This window comes from Schistocerca nitens, chromosome 3 (genome assembly GCF_023898315.1).
Source record: "Schistocerca nitens isolate TAMUIC-IGC-003100 chromosome 3, iqSchNite1.1, whole genome shotgun sequence".
Taxonomy (NCBI): Eukaryota; Metazoa; Arthropoda; class Insecta; order Orthoptera; family Acrididae; genus Schistocerca; species Schistocerca nitens.
The window spans coordinates 896,756,362-896,770,713 of record NC_064616.1 but is presented as its reverse complement, the minus strand read 5'-3'; the positions used below and the strand labels follow the sequence as shown (position 1 = coordinate 896,770,713).

The window sequence follows — 14,352 nt, the reverse complement described above, 5'->3', positions numbered from 1 at the left end:
TCTTCAGTACCTCGTGTAGTACAGCTGCTTTTCAGTGCGCCGTTACCATTTATACTAAATTAAAACTAAACTCCTCCCAAACAGGCCATGAAGGCCCAAAGGTACCGACCGGTCGCCGTGTCATCCTCAACCACAGGCGTCACTGGATGCGGATATGGAGGGGCATGTGGTCAGCACTCCACTCTCCCGGCCGTATGTCAGTTTCTGAGACCGGAGCCGCTACTTCTCAATCAAGTAGCTCCTCAGTTTGCCTCACAAGGGCTAAGTGCACTCCGCTTGCCAACAGCGCTCGGCAGCCCGACAGCGCGTAACTTCGGTGATCTGACGGGAACCGATGTTACCACTGCTGCAAGGCCGTTGGCTACCATTTATACATTAGAATGCAATTCATACTCCATATTGGCACTGAACTTTATGTAAGATGCGGAATATGGGAGAAAATAAGGAAATCACGTCTGATAATTAATATACGATGAATATATGTATAAGAGGGAAAAGGTTTACAAATCCCATGTACTGCTTACACAGACCGTCCAAAACGTTCCGACACTGATTTTCTTCCTGGCGTATAAACAACCTCAGCTCAGTAACTGCGGTGACAGCTTGAACTGTAAAAAAGAGATGTGCATCCGATCAGTCATTTGTGAGCAAGCAGTGTCAGGCAATGGAGGTGCGGCTGTAGTGTGTCAAGGTCCTTGTGTCACAAATCGCAATGGAGCAACATCTGTAGATCAAGTACTGAAGACATTCTCCAGAATGTTTTGAAGAAGATTAAAATGTGTGCGAAATCTACCACACCCACCTTGACCCCCGAACAAAAATGACGTATGGACGCCTGCCGTGACTTGATTGAAATGCAAAATGCTGACAATTATTTTCTGGAAAAAATCATCACATGTGACGAGACTTGGTGTTATCAGTACGAACCTACAACAAAACGACAAATTGCAGAAATTCAAATTAAGAGTGAATGTCAGTTAAGCACAGCTGAAGAGGCTTTCACAGAACAGACTCAGGTGGAGGGCTGTATCAGACTAGCCTTAGAACTGAAGACCACAACAACAACAATGCCTGTCATTGCAGTTTGTTGTACATTTCCGTCAAGCTCTCTCTCTCCTCCTTCAAGACAGTGTAATGCATGAGTTGAGCAACATCCCAATGAAAGACATTTCTGACAGTTTCACACGGTTGAACGAACGTTCAGTGCATTTTACTCAAGTAGACGGAAACTATGTAGAACACTTGAAACATTAAAACCATCATCTTAACTTTTCTCTAATTTTTACTAATCAGGTCTCGAAACTTTTTGGACTGATGGAATGTATGGCAGAGCAGGCAGTTGGGCTCCTGTCTGACCTTGCTTTCTGTGAGTTCTCCACTTGAAAGTTGCCAGTTCAATTGCGCTTTTTGTCCACAATTTTTTTTCTTTCTAAGCTCCCAAATTTATATTTGCAATATGCTGCGAGATCATCTTACTTCACCTTCTATTAGTCTAGCCAAACTCATTACGTTATATATTTGTGGCACCACCGAAACGTTTTTACATTTTTGGGGGCTTGCACTTTTGTTAGCCAATCGGGGACGGGGGTGAGTCGAACAGGCCACGCAGCTGAGTGTAGCTAGCATTGCTTTGTCTGACGGATTTCTGGTATGTTCTGGTATGTTGGACATTTTGAGTGAAATCTTTACAGTTACTTGGTGAGGTAGTTAATAGGTGATGTGTAAGTCGTTTCAGTCAGGTGACCAAAGCTTTCGCACATTTATTTTACATTATTTTCGCCTAAAGAACTTGCGGTGAACTACAACGTGGAGTAGTGTTCTTCTGCATGGCGACACGAAGACTTACATATCACTAGTCTTTCGTAAACTGGAAGCTGATTTATGGGATCGAGTAATATTTTTCCAATACGATCAATATTCGATCTTATCATCCTCTCCTGCGCTATAAATAATTTATTGTCCTGAGATATGACGTATATCGCGAACTTACAATTTCGTAGCTTTTTCTAGAATTTCAGTTCATGTTACATATACTGGGAATCTGTGTGGTCTTTCTCACCCTCTACAATATATGCTATATTTCTGTTAATTATTTTGCTCAATCTAAGTCATTTCTCTGTTATTGAACATAAAATACTGCCATGCTGGTTTAGTGCCATCTTGTCCACACCTGTTCCAACAATCTTTGTCGCATCGGTTACCAGTCAGTGCATAAATAGTCAATAGTCAAATAATTCATTCATTCGTACGCTGCTGTTTCAGTCCATTAATAACATTTTTTTTTTTTTTTTTGGAAGAGTGACTTTCAGGTGCAGAAAGGTAGGTCACTGTTCTAGAATGCAGATGACTGTGGAAGGCTATGCATTGTACTTTTATATAACAGTGATATATTTCGTGGAACATATGATAATGTGACATCCCTTGTTTCCAATAGTACTCGGAGATTTTGCTTATAAATTATATCATTATCTCACTGGTCTAATGAAACATTTTCAGCAACTGTTCTTTTGCACTCTTTATTCATTGATTACAGTTACGAGGAAACCTCTCCATAGCACCGATTTTGGCTATAAGCTAAAAGTATACATATTACATAACACTGTGGCTAGTATTTGATGAGTGATTACCCACTGTTCGGTGCTCGAGTACGTGGCTACGCAAAGTCACTACCGCTGTGCATACACGAAATTTTTAAACAAAGGCGCGTGTTCTAGGAGCATCCGAGAATGTTAATCAGTTGATCGAGTCTCATTTCAGTCATTACTTTTTTCGTTTTTTTTATCCAGTTCGATACAATATTCATCAAGTATGTGCTAATTAACACATGTAACTGACATTTTCATGAAAGCTGTATGTCTTCTTACGTCTTCTTATTCCTAATTGCCGGCCGGAGTGGCCGAGCGGTTCTAGGCGCTACAGTCTGGAACCGCGCGACCGCTACGGTCGCAGGTTCGAATCGTGCCTCAGGTATGGGTGTGTGTGATGTCCTTAGGTTAGTTAGGTTTAAGTAGGTCTAAGTTCTAGGGGACTAATGACCTCAAAAGTTAAGTCCCATAGTGCTCAGAGCCATTTGAACCATTCCTAATTAAATGTCGCACACAAATATCCAGTTTTCATTGCAAACATAAGTTATTAATTACCGATCTTTTTAAAAAGATCGTTAATCAAGATTGGTTGGATTAAAAAATTACGAATTAAATTTTTCCATTTTTATGTGTTTTACACTGTACGGATATGCTCTTAGAACATGCACTTTTGTTTAAAAATCTAATTCCACCATGAATCGAATCAGGCTTCCCTACGTGGCAGACATATGCACTACAACCGAGCCACATAGCTCACATTACAAAAAAAGCGTTTCTCTAGCGCTCTTTTCAAAGAAATCATTCTGCTGTTCACGGAAAGTGATGTAGGGAAACTGCTAAAAGCTTGAATTCGAATAATCAGAACGGTATTTGAGCTCTGCTCCACAGACTACGGAACTAGTACCTTAACAGCAAATTTTGTTTTTGATAATTTAGTAAGAAAAACTGATATTTGTTTGCAGGGCGTCTAAATCTGTTGCGATAAGAGAGAAAGTTTTGTGGCTGGAGTTGGCAGCGGAAGGTAATGAATCAGTACAGCGAGTCAAGAGAAAGAGGCGGAGAGTAAAGTACCGACCGAAAGTCAAATGTTCGGAAGTAACGCAGTGACTGATGAAAGGAACCGTATTTGTGCCTTTTATGTAATACGCTTGTTGACCGTGCCAGCTGAACCGGGCGTTTTTGCTGCTTTTAGCCTTGGTGCCAGAATGCTTAATTCGCGTCTAGACTGTGGGAAGTGAAGGAACCGGCGGTGCCTTCCACGGTGAGTGGGCTACTAAAACTGCAATATGTCACGGCGCTGGCGACAGCCACAGCCAGTGCCCCGCCGGATCAGTTTCTCCAGACGCGTATCACTTTCCGGCTCCGCCGTGTCTGCCGATCTCATTACGATCCCGCTGCCGCCGCCCCGCAGCCTCTTCGCCTCGCACCTTCCTCCCGTGCGCTACAGCACGTGACACGTTTCGGCGAATCGAGGAGGAAGCGAGATTAAGGTTGACGGTTAAGTCATTAAAGACGGAGAGCAATCTCGGCATGGGCCAGGATTGCGAGGGAAATTGGTCTTGCCTATTCAAAGGAACAATCTCAGCATTTGCCTCAATCGACTTAGGAGAAAGTGTGGAGAGCCTAAATCTGTACAACTGAACAGGGATTCGAACCCCGCATATCTCGAATAAGAGACCCGTACCCTTATCACAGTGTCGCTTTGCACGGTGGAGCCACACATGGACACCAACCAATGCAAACAACTTGGTATATGATGTAAACTGAGCTTGTAGGGCGTTCCTGAAACAGACCCGCGGTAGTTCTGTTTGTTTGGAAATTTGGAAATTTGTGGTAAGGTCTTATGGGACCAAACTTCCGAGATCATCAGTCCCTAAGCCTACACACTACTTAATCTAACTTAAACTAACTTACGGTACATCTAAATCTACATTTATTCTCCGCAAGCCACCCAACGGTGTGTGGCGGAGGGCACTTTACGTGCCACTGTCATTACCTCCCTTTCCTGTTCCAGTCGCGTATGGTTCGCGGGAAGATCGACTGCCGGAAAGCCTCCGTGCGCGCTCGAATCTCTATAATTTTACATACGTGTTCTCCTCGAGAGGTATAAGTAGGGGGAAGCAATATATTCGATACCTCATCCAGAAACGCACCCTCTCGAAACCGGGACAACAAGCTACACCGCGATGCAAAGCGCCTCTCTTGCAGCGTCTGCCACTTGAGTTTGCTAAACATCCCCGTAACGCTATCACGCTTACCAGATAACCCTGTGACGAAACGCGCCGCTCTTCTTTGGATCTTCTCTATCTCCTATGTCAACCCGACCTGGTACGGATCCCACACTAAAGAGCAATACTCAAGTATAGGTCGAACGAGTGTTTTGTAAGCCACCTCCTTTGTTGATGGACTACATTTTCTAAGGACTCTCTCAATGAATCTCAACCTGGCACCCGCCTTACCAACAGTTAATTTTATATGATCATTCCACTTCATATCGTTCCGTACGCATACTCCCAGATATTTTACAGAAGTAACTGTTACCAGTGTTTGTTCTGCTCTCATATAATCATATAATAAAGGATCCTTCTTTCTATGTATTCGCAATACATTACATTTGTCTATGTTAATGGGCAGTTGCCACTCTCTGCACCAAGTGCCTATCCGCTGCAGATCTTCCTGCATTTCGCTGCAATTTTCTAATGCTCCAACTTCTCTGTATACTACAGCATCATCCGCAAAAAGCCGCATGGAACTTCCGATACTATCTACTAGGTCATTTATATATATTGTGAAAAGCAATGGTCCCATAACACTCCCCTGTGGCACGCCAGAGATTACTTTAACGTCTGTAGACGTCTCTCCATTGACAACACCATGCTGTGTTCTGTTTGCTAAAAATTTTTCAGTCCAGCTATGGACAACACATACACCCATGCCCGAGGGAGGACTCGAACCTCCGTTGGGGGAGCATCTGTGTGTTTAAGAAGCCCTCTAAACACCTCAGTTAATTTTGTAGTGCCTTGCCTCTTACTTCCCTCTGATTTATATTTTTAATGTGGGGGAAGGTGGATAAAAACCGAGTACCTAAATTTTCAGTTCATATAGATTATTTTCAGTGGTCAATAAGTTTGCAAAGTGAGATTATTCAGATCTTTCATATACTCAACAACATGATACTGTCCGACTTTAGCTTAAAATAAACCATCTCAGCATAAAAAATAATAAACCCATTTAGGTAAAAAACCGGTTTTCCTCAAACGTTGGGTAAAACGGGGTACTACTTTAAATGAATGAAAAACTTAGCCGGCCGGAGTGACCGAGCGGTTCTAGGCGCTTCAGTCTGGAGCCGCGTTACCGCTGCGGTCGCAGGTTCGAATCCTGCCTCGGGCATGGATTTGTGTGATGTCCTTAGGTTAGTTGGGTTTAAGTAGTTCTAAGTTCTAGGGGACTGGTGACCTCAGAAGTTAAGTCGCATAGTGCTCAGAGCCATTTTTGAAAAACTTGGAAACAAGAAAAAAGGCTTATTCTGCTTCAAAAATGTATAAAAACTTGTAGATATTCTTAAATTTACTATCAGAGGATACTATAAATATTTTGAGTGACAAAATTCGTTTTTAACAAAGACCTTCAACAATTCAAAATATTTCGCTACACTAGGTAAAGTTCTCAGAAATTGGTCCTAATAAAAAGCCTAAACCACACTTTATTAAGAACAGAAATCACAGACTAAGTAGTTTTCTCCATCCTCAGCACTGGAATATTATTCATGAAACAGACGCTGGATCCATCCCTTCTTTGATAACGAGTCTGGATATCCCCCATTACAAAACATGCATACTTCGTCTGGGTCTTCTTCGCCTGATGGAGTCAATGAATTTTGCTTTCTCTTTCTCTATTTTCTTTTTTTGAGCTGATCTAGTTTTCCGAACTTTTGTTTTCTGCTACTTCACCTTCGTTACAGTTTGATTATCTAGTTTCTTCCCGATAAAAAGTTTTCGTTTTGAGTTTCTCTTTCTTCTTTATCGTTCCTACTTTTTCTTGAACTTCCAAACAATTTTTTCATGGAAATAAGGTCAGTATTTCTGCTTGTCCCTTCTCCTGTTGCTGATTTTTTCACTTTCTACGAAGCTAGCTTTTAGAGGAGGCATCACAAGCTCTTTCCAGTCCGGTTTTGCTCCACTCGGTGTATCCGATTTTCCTCACAGTGCAAGACTGAACAAAACATCGCGTTGGAAAGTTAGCATTCATACCATGTGCATTATAGAAACACTGAAATACAATGAAAAACATTATTAACCGAAACAATTACTTAACTGTTTTCATCAGATAATGTTTCTCTTCAAGACACTGCTCCAAGCTTCGCCAACATCGAAGAAAATTTCAGCAAAAACTTAAAAAATATCTAGAAGGAAAAGCAAGAGACGGTTGTTAGTGACAGTTATTGACGACTTCCATAATGACAATTGCTAGTAGTTCTGGATGTTATCTAACCGATGGCTGCACTAGTCTCGGAAATCTGAAGCTGCCCAGTTAGACCCGCAACCCGGTTTTAACCTATTTTTCTCTAGATTAAAAACCCATCTTAAGGAACTTTCATAAGAGAAAGCAAAGAATATCTTGGGACCAAGAACATGTCTGATATACTAACACTGATGAGCCAAAAACATTATGACCATCTGCTCAGTAGCTTAACACGGATTCGAAAAGTCTTTGGTACGTTTCCAGCTCACCATGCAAGTCTGTTCTGAGCAAGCCTCTTCATCTCTGCGCAACTGCTACAACCTACATCCATCAGCACAGCGAAGTTCATCAGTCTCCTAATCACCCACTAGCACACAAGCAGTGTACCTAGCATATAGTGTAAATTCTGTGCGCAAGCGTTGGAAAGTATTCTAAATGTTGGAGTAGCATGTACCTGAGGGGTAAAATGGACCAAGCCTGGCCGTAACCTAGTGGGCTGTGGGAAACCGCCTAAAAGCCTCCTCCAGACTGGCCGGGACACCAACCCCTCGTCGTCAAACCGCCGGGCGGATTCGATCTGAGACCGAAAAACCTGCCCGTCCCGGAATCAGTCACGTTAACACACGTGGCTGCCTGGGAGGGTCTCTTCTCTAAACTGTTTATTATTTATGTTTAGCTTCAGTACAAGGCTGTTACTTATTTTTCACTTCAGTAGAAGGCTACTTAGAAATGTATTCAGTAGCGACATCCTGATACTAAATTTTACTCGATTTTAACAAATTTACAGTTTTCTCTTTTTCAGAAACGTTTTTCTTGCTAACGCCAGCCAGCGTTTTATATCGTCTCATCTTCAGTTATAGACAATTATTTTGGTGACCAGTTAACAAAACTCGTCTACTACTTTTAGTGTCTCATTTCCTAATGGACTCAGGATCGTCTCATTTCATTCGTCCACATCCAATAACCCTTCTTTTCCTGTTTTTTTATGTTGACCTTACGACATCTTTTCAAGACATTATCCATTCCGTTCAACTGATCTTCCAAGTCCTCTGCGTTTCTGACAAAACTTCAATGTCATCGGCAAACCTGAAAGTTTTTATTTGTTCTCCCTGAACTTCAGTGCTGTTTCCTGATGTGTCGTTAGTAGAGATGGCTAATAAAGACGATCAGATATCGACAAAAATATAGCACATTAGTCAGTTTATTTACACTATCTACACTTAATAACTGATTATATATAACTCTGAAAGCAGTAGGTGGTTCTGTGGCACTGAGTTATATACAATAAGAATAAAGTACTAGAGCGTAAAAATAGATTTCGATGCTGATACTCTTCGATAGGACACTGAATACAATTATTAGTGAATCACTGCTGCTTAAAAAGATGTGCCTGCCAATCAGAGTCGCAACAATGAGGTCGTGTACCTTTTTTAGCGTCCTCTGATAGTGAGTATACGTGGCGCGCCTCAGCGGAGACTGCAAGCGCTGGAGAGCGAGATCGCTCGGCGGAGCGCTGGCGGGAGATTTAGAAACGTCGTCTCTGGCGTAGCTATGGGCAAGACGCGGCGCGCCAGGTACGGTCGACGAAGATGCCGTCGATAACACATCTCCAGCTTTCTCCTAGCTTTCCTTTACTGCTTGCTCAACGTATAGCCTAAATAACGTCCGGGATAGGTTACAATCCTGTCCCACTCCCTTCTCAACCACTGCTTCCGCTTCATGTCCTTCGATCTTGTAACTGCAGTCCGGTTTCTGTACAAGTTGTAGACAACTTTTCTCTCCATTTATTTTGTCCCTGTTACCTTCAGAATTTCAAACACTGTCTTCCTGTCAGTACTGTCAAGAGCTTTCTCTAAGTCTACAACTGCTATAAACATAAGTCTGTCATTCCTCAGTTAATCTTCTAAGATAGGTCATGTGTTCGGTATTGCCCCACGTGTTCCTACATTTTTCAGGAATGCGAACTGATCTCTGAGTTCGGCTCCTACCAGTTTTCCCATTCATCTATAAAGTGTTGGAGTTAGTACTTTCCGACCATGAGTTATTAAACTGATGTGTTGTGGTTTTCAGTCCAGAGACTGGCTTCATGCAGCTCTCCATGCTACACTGTCCTGTGCAAGCCTCTTCATCTCCGAATAACTACTGCACCCTACATCCTTCTGAATCTGCTTAGTGCGTTCATCTCATGGTCTCTCTCTACGATTTTTACCCTCCACGCTTCTCTTAGAAATATCGCATCTTCTACCTTTATTGTATTTTTATTTATTTATTTGAGTCACCAGTCTTCAGACTGGTTAGATGCGACCCACCATGAATTGCTCTCCCGTGCCAACCTCTTCATTTTAGAGTAGCACTTGTTGCACCCCACGTCTTCAATTATTCGCTGGATGTATTCCAATCTCTGTCTTCCTCTACCGTTTTTACTCTCTATGGTTCCTTCCAGTACCGTGGAAGCTCTTCCCCGATGTCTTAACACATGTTCTAGGAGCTTGATCCTTTCTCTTGTCAGTGTTTTCCATATGTTCCTTTCTTCTTCCTCATTACTAACCTTATAAGTCCACCTAATTTTAAACAGTCTTCTGTAGCACCACACCACAAACTCTTCGATCCTGTCCTGTTCCAGTTTTCCCATAGTCCACGATTCACTACCATTCACTGCTGTTCTCCAAACGTACAATCTTAGAAATGTCTTCCTCAAATTGAGGACTATGTTTGATACTAGTAGATTTCTTTCGGCCAGAAATATACCCTCTTTGCCTGTGCTAGTCTGGTTTTTATGGTCTCCTTGCTTAGTCTATCATGAGTTATTTTGCTTCCAAGGTAGCAGAATTCCTTGATTTCGCCTACTGTGTGGTCGCCAATTTTGATTTTAAGTTTCTCGCTATTCTAATTTATGCTATTTCTGATTACTTCCGTCTTTCTTCGATTTACTCTCAATCCATCTTCTTTAGTCATTATCCTGTTCACTCCATTCAACAGATCTATTAATTCTTCTTCGCGTTCACTGACGATAGCAATGCCATCAGCGAATCTTGTCGTTCATATCCTTTCACCCTAAATTTTAATCCCACTCTTGAACCTTCCTTTTATTTCCATCATTGCTTTTTCAATGTATACATAGAATAATATGGGCGAAAGACTACATCCCTGTCTTCCCCCTTTTAATCTGAGCACTTCGTCCTTTGTCTTATCTTCATTTAATTCCTCTTGCCTTCTATAACATTCTCTTCAGGTTTTTTCATCTCGCATACCTCTTCCGTACATTGCTTCGACTTTGTTTTCCTTTCTTTACTTATTTTGATATTCATATAGCTGCTTCTCTTTTCGGCACAGATTTCTTTAATTTTTCTATAGGCATCATCTATCTTTCCATAGTCAGGCATGCTTCGGCAGAGCTGCATTTCTCAACTAGCCATTCCTGCTTTGCAACTGTGCATTTCCCGTCTGCACTCCCCGTCACAGACATTAGAGGACAGTTTAAGTATCTCAAATATATATTTATTTTCTAAACTGGGAGAAAATAGTTCCAAGACGAGTCTCACCTACGTTCCAATTTACGTGCATAGTGGTAAAATTATGGTAAATCGGACTTACACCAATGCGTATTTCTCGCTTACCATCAACGTTTGATACCTTAAGAGGGATTAACCATACTGGTACAGAATGTGCTCACCGCCATGCGGCGCACAGAGATAGATACAGAGTACAGTCTCTTAAATACCCGTTTCATTACAGTGGTGGATTTCAGAGACACTGGAGTAAAGAACATGGATAGAGCGCAAAATACGATAGTCCGTAATGAATCGTTGTTGTAGTAACACGAAGACGATGAAAACGAAGAAAAACATCCCTCAAAATTTTGAAAAGCTCTCTAAATGCAGCCTAGAGTAATTCCACATCTGGCTTCTTTAACATGAAGCAACGAGGCGCATTGGTAAACCTTTAATTACCACTGCAACTGTTCGAATCGCAGTACGAAAACTGTGAGTAAGGTTTCCGTGTTTTATTAAACCGATCCACGAAATTTGACGTTTCCTGTTCCACAGAGCTTGACGGTTTCTTCTGTAATCTGTACCATGTTCCAGAATGTGTTCTTTTTCTAATTATATGTGTGGTGTCACCGCCAGACACCACACTTGCTAGGTGGTAGCCTTTAAATCGGCCGCGGTCCGTAGTATACGTCGGACCCGCGTGTCGCCACTATCAGTGATTGCAGACCGAGCGCCGCCACACGGCAGGTCTAGTCTAGAGAGACTCCCTAGCACTCGCCCCAGTTGGACAGCCGTCTTTTCTAGCGATGGTTCACTGTCTACATACTGTCGCATTTGCCGAGACGACAGTTTAGCATAGCCTTCAGCTACGTCATTTGCTACGACCTAGCAAGGCGCCATATTCAGTTACTATTCTGAACAGATAATATTGTGAATCATGTACCGTCAAGAGCGACGTTCATCGTTAATGGATTAAAGTTAAGTAAGAAACTAATTACGTCCGCTTTCTGAATTCTAATTCCTTGTCATGTTCCAGACCTCACGTCAGTATAGTTCTTCCCTCCTCACGCCAACCTGCGTGAGCTAAAACGCATTTATTTGGGCCTCCTCTAGTAACACGGTGTTGGCTCTATATCCAACACAACAATATGTATAGCTTCGAAGTCATAGAGATAAAATTCGCCTATAAAAGATTGCCCATTTTCAGATTAACATCGAAATTCAATTTTAATGCGTCTGCAAATATGTGCTTTCTTTTATCATTCCCGACAAAAAGTGAAAGAAACTCTTAGTTACTATTTTTTCGGCGTATTTCTTCCCTCCGGTATTTCATTAAGCGCTGCGAAAGCCACACTCAAATACATGTACTGATTCGCATTAAAAAGAACGGAAGGTTGAAGTTTAACGTTCCATCGACGAGCTGATAATTAGAAACTTAGCACAAGCTCCGACTGAGAAGTTTTAACGTCCCGACATTTATGTTAAGATTTAGGACAACTATCAAAAACCTGAAGTTAGCATCAGAATGGAGATTTTTAACCACCATACGCTTAGTTGGAGGTGAGTGTTTTCCTACTGCGCAACCTCGCGCCATTTAATTCGTAGTCTAGTACCCGCTGTATCTACAACTTGTACAGAAACCATACCGCATTTATAAGGGCAGAAGTGCATGACAGGGAATCAGCGGTCAGGTAGAATGTGAAACGAGTTTGTAGCCTACCAATGATGTTATTCAATCTGCACATTCAGTAAGCAAATGGGGAATTTCGAATGAGAATTAAAATTAAAAGAAGACAAATAAAAAATAGTCGATTTGCCGATGATGATGCCTTTCTGTGTAGAAGGTAAAGGACTTCGAAGAGCAGTTGGACAGAACGAATAGTGTCTTTAAATACTAAAACAATCGTAATGGAATGAGTTCTAATGAAGTCAGGTGATTGACAGAACTAAATTAGGAAATGAAACATTAAGAGTAGTCCATGAGTTTTTGTATTTGAGCTACGAAGTAACTCACGAAGTAACGTAACTGTGAAGTTACCTGGATGCGTATAAAAGGTCTAGGTAAAATCAAGTTAATTGTAGGATGTTTTTACCAGCTACTCGATTCCGCCGTGACAGTTTTACAGTTATTCAAAGGAAGTCTACGCTAACAGGAGAATGGTTCAATCCGAGATGTCGAGACCCCCTAAAAGTTTTTATACAGGAAGAAAGAAATACAATGACAAAATTATCTACTAAGACACACAAGTGTTTATTAAAAAAGGTTGAAAATAGACAAATTCGTAGCTCGCCAGGTGGCTGGAGAAATGCACACTCCTGCCGTAGCTGTAGCCGGCAGTGCATGCGACACACCGCTAGCTCACATCCTTCGTTGACAAAACATCGGTAAACAGATAACACGGCACAATGCGTTCGTAATTTGGAAAGTGAATTTCAGTTACTGCTGATAGTTTCTCTGACACCACTGTTCACAGTTAGTATTAGCTCGAATTTGCAGCTCCTTTAATATCCATAATAATTAGCAGTTGCCTTTGCGTTATTGCCAAGTGTTAACAGTGAATACAAAAGTGAATTAATTAATTTCTTTGCGTTTTCTTTATATATGCTTGCTAATAGCATCTGTCTTTGTGCAGATTCGAGTTTCACAGTAATGTAGAATTCAGTTAACGCTTACAATCTTGCAAAGGACGTAGTATGCCTGAAAAATTACTACTCCCGAAGACCTACACATGCGTTATTCATTTGTTAATTTCTTACTCATTCGAATGATGTCAAAATTTCGCTAGAAACTATGGAAACATTAGAAGAAACAGGAAATAACTCTGACGATTCCGTCAATTGTGGTGCCTGCGCTCTCGTAGGAACTTAAGGAATTGAGTGCATTTCTCTGCGTCTTCTCGACGTCGAGGTCTCACTTTGACGCACCTATAAGATTATGACCGCATTCCCGGTTGAAGTTGTTCTCGCACGTACCAACATCTTCTGCTTCTTTACTAACAGAAACCCAGTATATTAAAGCGTGATACATGATTGTATTGTCATCGAACATTATTCAGTGTTTATTTGTGAAACTGTGTTCAGGAAGTGCTGACTTCCCAGTCTCTCAGTTTGTGGTGTGCCTTTGGTGTTCTGCACAGGGTCCTACCTATTTTGCAAGACACAGCAAAACGAAGAAGCACAGTACATAGATCATCACGAGATTGTTCAACGTTTTCGCGTTTTCGTTTCTGGAAGAAGGCTGACTTTATATCTTAAACTCCACAACTATTCTTTCGGAACACATTCTTCGTGTTATTAATACATAGAGCTACGACTGTTCGTGACAGGGACCATCTGGATTCGGAGATTAACGAAGACATACGCCGACCAATCACAAGCCATCTGTGGGCTATAGCCGGCCGAGGTTGCCAAGAGGTTCTAGGCGCTACAGTATGGAACCGAGCGACCGCTACGGTCGCAGGTTCGACTCCTGCCTCGGGCATGGATGTGTGTGATGTCCTTAGGTTGGTTAGGTTTAATTAGTTCTAAGTTCTAGGGGACTGATGACCTCAGAAGTTAAGTCCCATAGTGCTCAGAGCCATTTTTTTGTGGGCTATAAATTGTCTCCACGACAGAAGCCACGCAGTCAGTTGGTCCAGATGAATACATTGGAGGACTTCAACGAAAGCTGTAGACTTTATGCAGATCTGATGCGACAAGTAAATCGAGAAACTTATATAGAAATATGTGATAAGAAAATTCTATCTCACATCTATAAGCGCCACTGGACAGGCGTCAATCATTGTAGACAGTGCTGTCAATCTGTCATATAATTA

The 14,352-nt window shown here is 41.7% G+C and overlaps 1 protein-coding gene across 1 annotated transcript in view; it reads right to left on the bottom strand.

Moving 5' to 3' along the window:
* Positions 1-14,352, bottom strand: part of LOC126249808 (inhibin beta chain-like) — a 319,721-nt gene that overhangs the window by 82,091 nt on the left and 223,278 nt on the right. The gene's annotated exons all lie outside the window — the stretch shown is intronic.